Below are 16691 nucleotides of genomic sequence, written 5' to 3'. Positions count from 1 at the left end.
GACGTCCGGGGACAGTGGAGGCACAGAGAGGGCCAGCATTGGTGGGACAGGGCAGCACACATGCTGCAAGGAGGTACAAAGCACTCTTAAGGATTGCGGGGGCATCATATGCCAACACGCCCACCACCACACGTTAACACAACAAACATAATAGGACACCATACCCACATTATACATCCAAGCAACTAACATCATATGTCAACACTCCCACTACACTATGCCAGCACCCACTATTACTCACCATCAAATACACCAACACAACAACCCCCATCATGCATCTGGATATCCAACCTCACATAAAACACAAAGAAAGCAGAGACACACTGATAAATAAATTTCCCTGAAAAATAAAATTGAAAGGGATTTAAAGTTGACTAAAATATTAACAGTGGCTCTGCCGTAAAAACTACAACGTTATGCTCCAGATGACTGAGTTTCAGTGAGCCGCTCTGCCCGAATACACTTGAACTGATTTGGATTTGTGGCAGTGAGGGGCTGCAGAGGATATTTGTGGGGCCTGAACAGAAGTGCTGTCCCTTCCTGAGGAGCGCAGATTGGGTGCTTTCTCACTCTGTAGCGTCCAGTGGATTGAAGCGTCTGTGCACAAGGCACGCCGCTAACAGGTCAAGTAGATGGGGCCAGAAGCTCTAGTCAGTCTTACGCGGAGGTCGTCATTTTTGATGTTTTTTTATTTTGTTACTCAAATTTATATTGAATCTTTCTCTTGTATGATTGTTGGGGGGTTGCACAATCCTAATAAGAAGTAAACAGTTAAATAAACTAGTGAGAGCTTCAGACAGGAAATCATTAGGTCAAGTTAGTGGTAGAGTAGACTTTCTTTTGGTGGGAAAGGGAAATGATTGCATTAAGAACTATTGTAAATCAAAAGGAGTTTCCTGAGCTACCCATGAGGTTTCAAAAGGTTGTTTCTGCCCCTGGTGAGTGAGATAGCGGCACATGCCCACATGCCCACAAAGCGCTGGAACTGAAGATACTAATTCATGGCACAAAATAGTCCAGAACTTGCATCAGCATTTGATAAGATAGCCTGCCTGGCAACAACTGAGCCGGTGTTGTTAAACCTCGGATTTACAACCACCTAAAATAGGCTTGTTAATTTTTTGAGTGTAACTAATTGGATTATTGGTTGATAGGGTGAGAACCCACTTCAGGGGGGTGCTACCAATGCAGCGCACCTGGCACTGAGCTCGAGGGAGGTGGGAACTTTGTTTAGAAGTCACTAATGAGTTCAAGCACTTGCTGCAGCGTTCCTTGTGTGTACAGCACTTGTCAGGCAATAATAAACATGTCAAGACAACCCTGGTGATTAAGGATCCTGCTGGAGAGAGATCACGTTTTGTCTAGTGGCAGTTTGACTCAGTAGGACTGAGGGTTAATATGCCTGCTGCAAAGAATGTGTACCATGCAGATCGCTGAATTGTCATCAAAGAGCTGCATGCAACAGCATGGTGTCGGTTAGAACGCTATGTTTCTTCCCCAACCTTTCATGATCCTAATGTTACTAAAAAGGGGTTGTTTGGGTAGAAATACATTCTTATTGGTAAAGCCACCTCCAACACTGTGGTATGTTTTAAATCCTGGGTTTGTGATTCTCCAGACCAAACTCTCTTAAAATATACTACCTACTAGTATGGATAACATGCGATTCCTACACCTTGTATTCCTCATTGTTTTATGTAACATTTCCTATAGACCGATTTGGACACACAAGCCATTGTATCTGTATAATGTGTGCATGATGTAAAGGGCTTTGAAACCCTAAACTGGTATGAACAATATTATAAAACAAATGAAATGCATGCTAGAGTGGAGCTATGGAGAGATGATGGGCACTTTTGGAGGGTGTTAATGAGGGAATCTGTGGAGAAAGGGGTCATTAGAGGGGTGCCAAAAAAGAATGCAGCACAGGACGCCATCAGCACAGAAGCCAGCCCTGATAATCACAATCCTTGTTAGGGTGAACCACAAAAGTCACTAAATAAACCTGTGCTCAACTCTATGATAGCCAGGCACAAAAGCAGTCAGGCTTAACTTAGAGTCAATGTTTTTTGTTGGTATACATCGTATTCAAACAAAAGGGAAACTACTGGTGTTGTAGGTTGTATTTGTTTCAAATCACATTTTAGTTACACTTATTGTTCCACTTCATTACGCAGTAGCATAAAATATCAAAGGTCCTGAGGAAGGCAGAGATACTTTTCAGGTCAAATGGCTGAAACATTTTCTCTTGGTAGTTAGTTTTAATACACTTTTCATGTTTTGCACTGCGCCCGTTACTCAAGCATTATGTGCTTTACATCTCCTGGATTCTAGCAGATCCTAAATAATAATAGTATCTCAAAACATCCCTGAGCTCCTCCCTCACAGTGAGGGTGTTGTAGCCCTTGGCTGCGCTAGGCGTTGCAGCCAAGAGGAGAAATCCAAGATGATGAAGCATGCCACCTCGGTGGGTGATGGGAGTCCGTCCTTTTTTAAGGACTTCCCCCAATTAAGGATTGAGAGTTCATTTGCCTGTGTCCTAGCTCCTTAAGGTTTTGGTGAAGCCTGTTAGACCTGCGGATAACTAGGTGTTATACAAAAGTTGTTTTGGAGAAACTAGCCGTGCAGGTCTCTAAACTTCCCTTGGGCCCTCCACTTCTGGCTTAGTGTTATCTATTTTTATTAGCTTCACATATGACAATAGTTTTTACAGATTCGAGTGAGCATAATTTAATTCTCTGTTCAATGGATCAATCAATCCCTTTTTCGCACTGCAAGATTTCCCCCAAAGGAGATGTATTAATCGCAAAAAGTAATGGTAGGGTATAGTGGGGACAACAATCAATAATGCTATTAAATTTGAAAAATCGATGGAAATAGGTTATGTTTATTTTAAAGGGAACAATTTACTGAATTATGATCAACTAATGCAATACCTTTTTGCAAACACTTCCAAAAAAAAAGTTTCAAGCAATCATAATGGAGACTTGCCATCATCTGGAGTTGCTGCATCTAAATCAAAGGAAGGAATAATTATTTGCAGTACTCTGAATAAGTTGATTCGTAATCAGATTCTAGAGTATAGAGATGCTACAGAGATAGTGAGCATTTTTGTAATACCAGACGAGTGGCCACAGAAATAAAAAAGCACAGTTTGAATGCTGTTGACGAGGGTAGGGACAGCAAATAACCATGGAAGGGAGGAGGGGTTGGAATGTTACTGCAACAATTTCTGGGACAATGTTTCAAAAGTCTACAGGTCCTATTCCGGAAAGAGACTGGGGCAATTATATTTCAGCAATATATCCCAGAAAAGGGATGACACCATTTACAGAGGCAGGGATTGTGAAATTGCTCCACAAAAGATGTGATCCTTGTCCCCTCGTATGATTACAAAAAGTATTCAAAGAGTAAGATATACATTGGCTCAAGGCCCAGATGGGTTGCCCGTTACAATATTAAAACTGCATTCTGAAGTTTGGGGAACATGTTTGGGGCCCCTGTTTACTAACAGTGATAATGAGGGTATAACATTCTTGTAAAGGTGGCATAATGCCCATGCCCAAATAGGACTTCAAAACGCAACCTCAAAATATAGCCTACCAGCTCCTTTCTCGTTCTTCCTGTATATTTATGATCTACTCAAGCTACTACATTCCTACCATAAATTCCCCGCACATTCGGATGAAAAGAAAATCAATATCCTGCTTTACACAGACGATGTTCAGATCATGGATCTAACTCCTACTTGCAAAACCTATTTCTTATGCATCTTGGCATTAACTAAAGGTCAATAGAAAGACAATGAAGGTTGTGATTCTTCATAAACATCTGAAGAGTAATAATTATTGGTGACATTAGAATGGAGTAGGATTGGAAACAGTGTCTAATTACAAGTGTTTGGGTATTGTAGTGGAACATGGTCTTAAATCCACTTTACACTTCGAAATATTTTTCTTTAGAAATGATATATTCGGCATTATAGTTAACTGGCAAGGAGTTTAAGGATGGTGGAGTAATATTCATTTTGAGAGGGATAGTAAATATTGCAAAACATGGGAGATTGTTCATATGGATGCAGAGTTTAAGCTAGATCTCTTCTCTAATCATGAGCTGCTAAGGTTTATGATAAAGCTCAGAACACATGGTCTCTGTTTGAGGTACAACTATGCACAATGGCTTGGCAAATGTTACGAAGATTCTATGTGCTGGAATTGCATCAGTGGATCCAGGATCTTAAACATGTATTGTTAGTGCTGCCTTAGCCACCTTTAGATGATGATATTTACACATCTCATTTATTAGAAATAATGTACAGACTGCAGCGGACTATCTTAATTTTATATATAACCTGAAGGCTGTGACAACTGTTTATTAGATGTATACAATTTTTAAAGGCTTTTTATACTTGTTGATGTTAGGTGTTGATTACGTTTTATGAAATTATGCATTCATTTGTTTGATAGGATTGTCGTGATCTAAATCAAACTTAAATAAATAAAAGTCATGACATTTTTAAGTCAACCTTACCTCAAACCCAGGGCATACAGTTTTTGCGATGACACACATCCCTTGAACCACAAACACGCTCCCTCCACATTATAAATGATTAGCAACTACATTTTACACCAACACAGCCACCATCATCATATACATGACTAAAATTCCAACATGTCAACCCACCACAGTATGCTGCCACACCCATCTTCATACATTGTGTCCAGCGTCCATCATATGGCAACGCATTAACCCACCACACATATTGCATGGATGCACCAGCATGCACTCACACACTCCCTATTAGACAACCACACAGCCATGTTCGTACACTGATAATCTCAAAAACATGTCATTAAATCCATCACCAAAAGCCCACTTATCCACCATTATACATCCACACACCAATCACACGCCAACACACTGCCATCATACATTCAAACACCCACTATAGGACAAGCACAGATCCACCAACACACACATTACTATATTAATGCAGGCGAGACTGCTCCTGCCAACAAATAGCTTGAACATATATAATGTAATCAATTCAGTCAGAAACACAGAATTGCCAGTGCTCAATGCATGAGTTTTTTTACCCGAGCACTAGCAAAATCATATTGCAGTCTTAATCTCCTCACCACCTTTCCTGACTGATTGTAAATAATTACAAGAAATGTCTAATTGGTACTGAAAAACAAAAGTGTTAGACCTGGCAACACTGGCGTGGGTCTCCCTTCCATTTTTAGGTCTCGCCTAGGCAGCGAGCCTAGGGTATGTGAAATCGAGGCTACATTCTCTGCTGGCACGCTGTGTGATCTTGAGCTTGGTTTTTCGTCCCTTGACATAGTGTTTGGTATAGCGGATGCCCCGGATTAGACCCGTAGTCTCCTGCTTTCATTGTCACCGCCATTAACCAGCTCTGCTTGCTGCCATTGCAGCGTGACTAGGGGCAGGCAGCCTGCCTGCACAGTCAGTCACCCCCACTGCAAAGGCGCTGCGTAGACAGGTCATCCCTGGGCCCATGCCTCATAATTGATGAGTCGGGCCTATGATGTTACCGCACCCCCGGTCAGGTTCTGGGCGAAGGCTTCTCAGGTCGCGAGCCACTGGATCCGCTTGACAGACTAAGTCTGCCCCTGAAAATACCTGTGTACGCAGACAGTGTATTTACCAAGAGCTAAAACCACGCACTGGCTGTTGGCTGAGAAGTTTACCACCATATTCCACAAAGCCCAAAATACGCATGAGTCTTTTTTTAATACTTTGTTCCAGAAAAGCTAGAGCACGAAAATGTGGTGTGCGTGTAGCTTTGTGGGACTGTGTGTGTGTGTGTGTGTGTGTGTGTGTGTGAGAAGAGGGTACAAGAACGGCTTGGCAGTCTCAAGCAGAGAGAGTCTGATTCTAGAGCGGAGTCGCCCCTTATCCACCCGAGCAGGTATGACACACACAGATTATCAACGGGAGAAGCCACCAGGCTCTTCTCAAAAGAGATGCCGTACTGTTAATGCAACACAGGCAGCACTTGCCAGGAGTGTGCTTTTATCATCTTGAAGAAAATCTCCAAGGGCTTGAACTTGAGCTTGCCTCCTGCCTGAAGTCTCAGGGATACAAGAGTTCACCCCTTCTGCTTGCCTGCACCTAGAACTGTGGTTTTAGCTGCTGCAGAAGGAAAATTGCAACACCGACGCTGGCGATCGACGCGGTCTTCTGCACCGAAGCTATGAGCGCTGCTCCGGCTTGCACCGCAGACCCGACGCCGGCCGCCGTGCCACATAGACGCCAGCGAGCGACGCCGTAACCTGCCCGAAGCCGTGAGCGCTGCTCAGACTTGTGCCACGGTCCCGATGCCGGCTGCTGTGCCGCATTGACTCCGAAGCAGACATCGACATTGTGGAGCCGATCCTCGACGTGGGTGACCGAGAATCCATCGACAGCATGACATCGTAAGGAACGTGGTTTCGGCGCCATCGTGACGTCATCTCCCCGATGCAGTAAAGAACCGTCGTCTCACCTCCCCTGCGCTGCAGTAAAGAACCGAGTCTACACCTCCCCTGGGGTTGTAAGGAACAGACGTCATGAGCTGTCTTTGCTTTTCATCGCTTTACCAAGGCACTGTTCTTTGGGGGTCTGTTTGACTCCAGGCCCGACGCCGCGCACCTCACGGTCGGTGCCATACTTTTGGGATTTCTCCTGTCACGATGTCGTGATAACTCACATTGGAGTTATTTGTTGCTAGAGACTGATTTTAAGTGAATAACCTATTTTTAAGCATATCTTGAGTACAGTATTGTGGATTTTTGTCGTTTGAGTCTTGTGTTAAGTCTGTATAAAAAATACTTATTTTTATAACCCAACCTGTGTGGTGTCCATCTGCAGTGTTGGCACTGTATTACTGTATTTGTTCACAGATGCTTTACACACTGCCTCTGAAATAAGCCTGTCTGATCATGCCAAGCTACCAAGAGGGTGAGCAGGGGTTATTTTAGCAGGGTACCCCCCCCCCTTCCCTGACTAGAAGCGAGGGTCCCTATTTGGACAAAGGTGTATACCATTGCCAACTAGAGACCCCCATTTCTAACTAATAGCATAACTATCAAGTGAGCAGCAGCACACATCAAATACTTACTTAGATAATCAAAACAAGAAAGTTGTCAGACCAACTTAAAAGCAAAATGAGAGTCAAATTTTCCAATGTGTAGTAGAAATTTAGCCCAGGGTTTTATTCTTAACAATCTGAACGATCTCTCTCCAACCAGCCTATTTATTATTTTAAGTACTTTTATCAGAGGCATGTTTTCCCAGCCAACGGAGCAAACAAGAACATAAGAGCAGAAGTAGAAGCCAGACCAGAATGGTCAACATCCATGTAGCCTTTATGCACCAGATAAAACATGTCACCCGCCAGAAAACTTCGCTCCGCCCAACTTACCCTGGCCTCCATCCAATGGATCCACAAGACCAGAACCGGAGGAAGATCCTTCTCCTACCTCGCCGCCAAGCCCTGGAATACCCTGTCCCTCCACCTAAGGCAATCCCCGTCGATGACCCAATTCAGGAAGGACCTCAAGACCTAGCTCTTCGACTAAACCTTAAACCACCATGCCCAGAAAGATCATCAGCCCCTCCTCCCCCTCCTCCTGCCCCCCCCCAGCGCCTTGAGACCCTCGCGGGTAAGTAGCCGCGCTATATAAACTCTTGATTGATTGATTGATTGATTGAAGTAGATCTTCTGTTCTACAGGCATGAGACACATGATTGTGCTTCTTCAGATGACAAATCAGCTAGACGGCTACATTTCTTATCACTCAAGTTTGGCCACAGCATAGTCTGGAAGCCCCAAGCATGGTTAACGTGGTGCTACTAAGGATATTGTCAGACCCTGAGGTGCATAGATCCATACAAGTATTTAATGCCTGAAAGACACGATAATCAATGACAGGGTGCGATCATCTATCACACTTTAAAGCTTGATGGGTAAGTGGTATTGAGAAATGTGTGACTTTTTCACAGAAATGCACAACAAAAGGTGGTGTCAGAACAAGCATGAACAAACTAGATCCTGGAGCACAAGCTTCAGCACTTTATCAAGTAAGGATAAAAAAAAGTATACAGGTTGGTATCAGGAAAAAAAACGAATGACAGGGAAAGGAAGATTAAAATTGTTATATGCTGGTGAAATAAAGTGTAGGATGGCTTTGGTGCGATTACAAATCTTGATGGTCAACATGCTTTTCTTTCATTTGCATTGAATGTTTGTGTATACTGTTTTCTGATATCAAAGAATGTAGACAAAGGCAATGGCAATCATACACCAATCCCTGAGGGAGAGTCCTGTTCATAAAACATCCAAGGAAGCTGCTCCACCAATCATGAACAAGCGTAGACCGACTTGATAAACCGTTCCCTAGACAAAGTACGCATTTGAAGGCAGGTTAATTGAAAGACTGGTAAGAGAACAACTCCAATTTTAAACTGAATCAGAATCATTACTGGAGCAATGTCGATCATGGATTCATGGTTTCAGTGGCAGTGTGACAGCACCAATAGACAAAAAGAAAGTAATGAGAGATGCACATAATTTGACCCAAATACAAGGCCACTGACAGACATTATCTAACTCACCGGTTTCTGACCTGGGCCCCTCACCATCCGAAATAATGAAAGTACAATACCTGGAAAGATATTCGGTAGGTATTTAAACTCCAAATCTCGATTCACAAAACTGATTCAGACATACAACTATCGAATTAAAGTCCTAAAAAACATTTCAACACTCCTGCCCCTTTAACACGGCCAAAATATTCTGAGTAATTATAATGTGTAAAGGGATCACAGTTCAGCTTTGTATGTGGGCCTCAATTATAACTTCTTGGCCTAAACCAGTGGTTACAAAAAAGATGTGCCAAATTAATTGCAAAATGAAGAACCAAAGAGCATGTATTAACACCCATTTTACATCAGTTGCTCTGGCTTCGGATCAGGGTAGTCAAAAGCTTGCCCAATGCATATTTGAACCCTAGACAAGGACCGGCCTACAGTGGAGGGCCAAACAATACACAAAATATACCTCAACAACAGCACTAACTTTCCACCAAAGGATGCTCCTGTTCCAGAAAAAAGTAAGCAAAAAAATAAAATAAATGAAGGCGCTATGATCAGCTGCATTTGAGATAAAATGGTCTTACTGGCCACACACCACCATTGGTCGTATACACAGATGAGAACGATCTACACCGTTCAAGATAAAGGAATATCACAACTGTTGTTATTGCTGTTGGAATACCTGGATGTATTACTGCATGGAGGACTGTGATAGACTGTGAATATGCATGTATTAGGGTGATCACAGTTCATGCAATCTCTATCTGCCGGGTAAATCAGTGCTCACCAGGTAGCTAGCTGATTATTCTCAACACTATGTAACATTTTGAGGGTGCTGGTAAGAAAAATGGATCACATTAATGGACAAATACTTTTTGGTGATTTTCTGCTCACTGATAGCTTTGAGCCCGAATGACACTTTTGCACAAACTGTACAAAAATGTACAGAGGAACGTTCAGTTTGATCCTTTAAAGTTTCAGAATAGGACAGGGGGATGGGCAGAGAGATTTATAAAGAAGTACAAAATATGGTGTTTTCCATTCAAATTCCCATAGGACATTCAGTCAAGAATAAAGTAAAAATCGCTGGACGGATTTACATCAAATCTGGACCAGATAGAACACTGGGCCCAACGAACAAAGCTGTCTTGGTTTTCTAGAAAGCCATTAAAGTGCTTTTTTAAATATTCACAAAAACATTCACAAACATATTTTTAATTCTATTTCGACAACTGGGATTGTGAGCTGTTTTAATGGGTTGGATTGTGATTGGCTGGGAAGAGCTTATAACCTGAGCCCCAGACACCAGTTCCTGGATTACAACTTGGACTGCAGTTATAAGTAGGCTTTCCTGTCTTCACCTTCTATTTGTTGTGGATTCTAGTGTTTTTTTTCAATGTAAAAATTAGTGGTTATGAATGGTCACTCTTTGTAGCTCCGTCAAAATAGTGTTTTTCCAATGCTTGTAAAGAAATTAGATTTCATTTGCTTCAATCCCATGTTCCTCCGTTTTGTAAATTATTCCTCCCTTTGTTTCAGCTCCTAACTCCACTCTTTGAACCTTTTCCTTGAATTTGTTTTCTCAAGTAACTTTTAATTATTTCTTTCACCTCCCTGCCTGCCTGATTCTCCAGTACTCAAATTCCCATTCCCACGGTGCTGCCCCCAGAAGTGGGCCCAAGTATGGAACAAGTGGAACTTATACAGAGGGAACATTTGTACGCCCCTTCGCTCCAGGCCCTCCTCTCCCTTGGACAGTGAGTAGCAGGATAGATAGGAGACACGAAATAGGTGAAGCAAGACACTATGTCATGTGATGAACCAATGTTCATTGAATATGTGTCAATCTCTGTATGCACCTAAATGAATAATGACTGTACTACAATACACTTTTTCATCAATAAAAAGAATGATAAAAAAAAAAGAAAAAGAAAAAAAAAGAAAAAAGAAAACCACTTCTCGGCAGTCACTTCCCACGACATGGCAATGATGTGCATGGATGGGAAAATATGTGCACCTCATTAACATTTGATCGTAGCAGATAAAACATAAATGGTAGGCATTCGCCACACCTTCTTATTTATTTTTTCCTCAAACTAATGCCAATGGTTAGCCAAACAAACATTTTCTACATAGAACATGAAAAACATATTGTGGGGTGTTCTGTGCCTGCAAGCCAATGTCATAATTAAGGTTCCCTGTTTTCCGTTTTTTACTGATTTTTACAGATAAATACAGACAGAAAACCATTAATTTTCCTGTCTGTATTTTTTTTAAATGTGGATAAAAACGGAAATTGGGTTGTTTTTGAGTGACTCTAAATGCTGTCAATCATGACTGCCAGGCCAATAGCTGTACGGATTGACAGGCAAGGGGGTTACAAATATAGGGATTTTAGTAAAAAACCTTAAACAGCAGTAGATTTGCACAACCATGGTACTAAAATGCACATATTTTCTTGCATGTGCATAATTTGCCACCTGCGTGTGTATATATCATTGAAACCTGTCAGGCGTTCAGGCAAGAGTGCACATTAACTAGTTAAATAAATACAGAAATATACACATTTCATCTATTTTTTTTCACAAAACCTAAAATAAATATGGATAAATGCAGGTTAAATTTACAAAAAATAAATATGGATGAATACAGACGGAAATGACAAAAATATAAATACCATAAAACCGGGAGCCCTAGTCATAATATCCTTATCTTTGCCTCAAGACACCAAGCAAAATTCGGGCTAATAAATGTTTTATTACATTCTGATCTGGGCCTGTTCCTCCTCTACGTAACCACAGGGGAGAAGCCAGCTAAGGAATTAATATGTATACTGTTAGTAATAGGGTCTTTGGTGATAGCAAACCGTGCTGCTGCATGGAGATGCAGCTGAGGTGGTAACCAAACTTCATGATCTGTGGGATGCCGTGGGCCATTTCAGTGCACAGTTTACACTGAGATAGAAGTTTGCTTTGCGTTATTGGGCCATATCTATGTGATTTTGGGTTTCTTTTTTAAAGCCAGGGTATCTAGGTATCAATTTTTATCAAGCATGTCGGTCAGCTTTTGTTTATTTGAAAGCCGTGAGGGTGTTTGTTTTCTTTCTGTTGGAAAGGTAAATCAATTGCACAAGGCGATTTATCCTCGAGTTCTGTGCAGTGTGAACTGGTCTAGTGTATTTTCCGTCCTGGAGGAAAAAACAATCACAACTCAATACGTTTCCATTAAATCTGGTCACAATGGGGGCATTAGGAATCCAAGATGAACAACAAGATCCTGGGGCTGAGACAGGAACACATCCAACGCCAGTGTTAGCGCTGTTTTCTGCTGAAACTGCACTGTCTGCAGCACATATTTGGGAACTCAGAGGAGCTGCCGCCTATTCATGCTTCAGAGGAGTACTTGCTACAACTCTTAAACACTTAGGTTTTCTGAGTTAATGTAGGTGTTAAAAGGAGCGTAGTTTCCCCCTAACCAGTGCATGGAGACCTTCTAGGCCTGCACATGGGCGCTGAAGATGTTTGTGTTATGGCCCCTTATCCTTTTGTGTGAGTGGATATAGTTCCAATAGGTATGCTTTTCAGACCATTACCATGTAAAACTAACAGCAGCAGTGTTTTGGGCAATGTTTTATGAAAGGACATTGATGCTGAAGGCATCTGTATGCACAGAGATCTTTTTGCCACAACCCTGATTCCTGAGTTTTTGGAAAGGAAATCTCTGCCATGCTCGCTATGAATGAGGTTGGCATCATAGAGGTTCACTTGCCCTGTACTGAGACACTGCTAACAGTTCACCTGCAAACCGGCATCCCAACACACATTAACATGTACTAAGCAGTGGATTGAATTTATCTGAGGTGTGCCATGCTCCCAAAATAGGAATGTAAGTAGACCCTGGGAGGAGTGGAAGTAGAGGCCTTGCAGATAGTCACAAGGTCATTCAAGGAGGCTTACCATGGCCCATAGCTGACCATCCATCACAGAAAAGTGCCAAGAGGTAAGGGATACACTTATACTGTTTGACACTAGAGGATGCCACAACAGTAAAAGTTAGGCAAAATCTGGTGATTCTCAGTTTCGACTGAAAAGCAAATAGTCCTTTTGGTGGTGTTTTATCGGTTATAACCGCTTTAAACTGAAAATCGGAAATCTTAGTTATAATCATATTTCCTGAATCGCGAGGTGGACTGCAGTTAAAACAACATCGACTGCTTCACAGGCTAGAATGCATTTCAAACTTCTTTGTGACAAAAATTTCTATGGGCTGGGATAATTTACAAAAGGGGAAAGGAGATTTGAAATAACCCTTTCCATTAAAAAAGAAATAGCTGACTAGGGTAACAAAGTGTGAAATCTCAAATCTGGGTTCACATATAGGTGTTTCTTGAATCTGTAGCCACACTGATATAGAATTAGGTACTCTCTTCCAATGTAGCTCTAACCTATAATTCTGCACTGGTACTGGCACTGTACTACAGATAAGCCACTGCCAATGACCTCAAGCTGTCATCAATACTACTGTGCACTGTCAATGTATGCTTGTATGTGGCATTTATGCAGCAAATTCCTAGCCAAAAGGAAGTGGAGGGATGAGTACTACCGATAAAAAACAGCAATTAAAAAATAGTTTTTTACAACTGCTTATAAATGGTGCCTTGTATGACTATTACGCATGTAATTTTCAAAAAGCAAAGTATGTCCATCCAAGTTTGATATTGGAAAGTTGTTTGGAGATCGGTAAAAGGTGAGTAGAGGAATTTTAGTGAGTCCATTAGATAGGTTTTCACTTTAAACTCCTAGAGCGAAAATCGCATGGCTGATAGCCATACCTAGGAAAATTTAGCAATAAGGGAAGTGGGTGCAGATTGTGGCTGAAGGCAACATCCTGTGCCCATGGGACACATCTGATGGCCATGTGAGGTACAGTCTGAGGGAATAGTGGTTTTAGCTTCTGGGCCTTCTCTTATCCCAGACGCTGCTATACATTGGTCAAATGTGTATCTATGACACTCTTTCTTCTCTATCGGACCTAATAGCAAAGCAGTTCAACGTGGGTAAGCAAAGAAAAACAAAAAAAAAACGATTTGCAAGTTTAAACTCCTAAGACTGATTCAGAAAATAGGGAATGGAGGAACTTTTCACCCACGAACGTCAATTTTGAATTTAGAAATACTGTCAATAAGGAATTTTGTCATGCCCAATGTGCTATGGGTGCAGGCTCTGGCCTTTGGACAGATCCTGCATTCATCAGATCTACTCCTAATTCCCACTGAGCATTCCCCTCAACTATGTCCAGTGACCTATGGGTGTTGTGACTGCCCTTTGCAAAGACGCTACAATGAAGACCTTTGTCACAAAAGTCCCTTGGGTATACTCTTCTGCTTGGCTCAGTGAGCTCCAGATTAAAAGCCATACATTCAAGGCCTGTCTTTAACATCACTTCCCCAAGAGCTCGATATATTTACGCTATAGCGATGTTCAGTGCATCTAGGCAGAGGGTCTGGCCTTCAGACAGACAGAGAGACCCTCCACTGCCTGCTCAGCAAATTTAGCATCATCTCTGAGGTCATCAGCAGCACACCAGAGGCTAACATGGTTACTTTGCTCGCCATAATTGACTTGGGTCATATTTAATGTATGCATAGTGACAAAAATGCTCCATCAGCTGAGGTTCTTTAGTGGAATATCTCTATTTTTGTACAACTCATTTAAATCTAATTTTTCATTTAAGAAAGTATTTTATGAGAACATGTAGGAGTTTTCGCATCATGTACTTTGGCCCCTGCGATCTCCGAGCAAGGCAAGGCATGATGCGATCTCTCGAGCCCTTTCACTGTTCCCCAGAAACCCACAGCTCATAGCATTTGTCAATGCACAGCAGAATCTGGGAAAAGTGTATGCACTGCAGCTTAACACAGGGCATGGGTGAAATTCATCACTGTATGCACTACACTCAGGTCATGGGTCCCAGCAGCACGCTCTTCATGCTGTTACCAGTAAGTACTGAACACAGGGCGTGGGTGATATCCATGCACTGTGTGCACTACACTCAGTTCATGGCTCCCAGCAGCATGCTCTTCATTCTGTTACCAGTAAGTACTGAACACAGGGCATGGGTGATATCCATGCACAGTGTGCACTTCACTCAGGTCATGGCTCCCAGCAGCATGTTCTTCATGCTGTTACCAGTAAGTACCGAACACAGGGTATGGGTGAAATCCATGCACGGTGTGCACTTCACTCAGGTCATGGCTCCCAGCAGCATGCTCTTCATGCTGTTACCAGTAAGTACTGAACACAGGGCATGGGTGAAATCCATGCACTGTGTGCACTACACTCAGTTCTTTGCTCCCAGCAGCATACTCTTCATGCTGTTACCAGTAAGTACTGAACACAGGGCATGGGTGATATCCATGCACAGTGTGCACTTCACTCAGGTCATGGCTCCCAGCAGCATGCTGTTACCAGTAAGTACTGAGCACAGGGCATGGGTGAAATCCATGCACTGTGTGCACTACACTCAGTTCATTGTTCCCAGCAGCATGCTCTTCATGCTGTTACCAGTAAGTACTGAACACAGGGCATGGGTGATATCCATGCACTGTGTGCACTACACTCAGTTCATGGCTCCCAGCAGCATGCTCTTCATGCTGTTACCAGTAAGTACTGAACACAGGACATGGGTGATATCCATGCACTGTGTGCACTACACTCAGGTCATGGCTCCCAGCAGCATGCTCTTCATGCTGTTACCAGTAAGTACTGAACACAGGGCATGGGTGAAATCCATGCACTGTGTGCACTACACTCAGTTCATGGTTCCCAGCAGCATGCTCTTCATGCTGTTACCAGTAAGTACTGAACACAGGGCATGGGTGATATCCATGCACTGTGTGCACTACACTCAGTTCATGGCTCCCAGCAGCATGCTCTTCATGCTGTTACCAGTAAGTACTGAACACAGGACATGGGTGATATCCATGCACTGTGTGCACTACACTCGGGTCATGGCTCCCAGCAGCATGCTCTTCATGCTGTTACCAGTAAGTACTGAACACAGGGCATGGGTGATATCCATGCACTGTGTGCACTACACTCAGGTCATGGCTCCCAGCAGCATGCTCTTCATGCTGTTACCAGTAAGTACTGAACACAGGGCATGGGTGATATCCATGCACAGTGTGCACTACACTCGGGTCATGGCTCCCAGCAGCATGCTCTTCATGCTGTTACCAGTAAGTACTGAACACAGGGCATGGGTGATATCCATGCACTGTGTGCACTACACTCAGGTCATGGCTCCCAGCAGCATGCTCTTCATGCTGTTACCAGTAAGTACTGAACACAGGGCATGGGTGATATCCATGCACAGTGTGCACTACACTCGGGTCATGGCTCCCAGCAGCATGCTCTTCATGCTGTTACCAGTAAGTACTGAACACAAGGCATGGGTGATATCCATGCACTGTGTGCACTACACTCCGGTCATCGCTCCCAGCAGCATGCTCTTCATGCTGTTACCAGTAAGTACTGAACACAGGACATGGGTGATATCCATGCACTGTGTGCACTACACACAGGTCATGGCTCCCAGCAGCATGCTCTTCATGCTATTACCAGTAAGTACTAAACACAGGACATGGCTAATGATGATTTCCTGGTCATATGCATACAGATTATGGTCACAGGTACAAGTACAATGCCCAGGATGTACTTGTACCACAGGACACGCTCTTCACAAATTACATGCATCACTTGGCCATGGACCATAATCTGTGTATACAACGCAGCCGCATCACATTGTGCATAATACATGAATACAAGCACAGTCAAGGTGCATCCTTGCAAATCCCATGAAATTAGCTGAAGAAACTCATGAAGGGGTGGGATATTTCCCGAAATGTACTCTCCCTGCTTCAACAAAAAAACTTACAAATGCCATAAATATATAGGGGCTCAGCAGAAGACCATGCTCTTTTCAAACTGGACTCAAAAGTGCTACTCTTGGTGATGCTATATTTAATGCATCACTCATGTTGCAGGCCATGCCCACTTTATGTTCTGGAGACGGTACATTAAAGTAATAAG

At 42.8% G+C, this 16691-nt stretch overlaps 1 protein-coding gene across 1 annotated transcript in view; it reads right to left on the bottom strand.

Annotated features, from left to right (window-relative positions):
* MRPS27 (mitochondrial ribosomal protein S27) overlaps window positions 1–16691 on the bottom strand; it is a 419683-nt gene that overhangs the window by 141088 nt on the left and 261904 nt on the right. The window lies entirely within an intron of this gene.

This window comes from Triturus cristatus, chromosome 2_1 (genome assembly GCF_964204655.1).
Source record: "Triturus cristatus chromosome 2_1, aTriCri1.1, whole genome shotgun sequence".
Lineage (NCBI taxonomy): Eukaryota > Metazoa > Chordata > Amphibia > Caudata > Salamandridae > Triturus > Triturus cristatus.
Note: the sequence above shows the minus strand (reverse complement) of the source record. Positions and strands in the feature narration are given on the sequence as shown.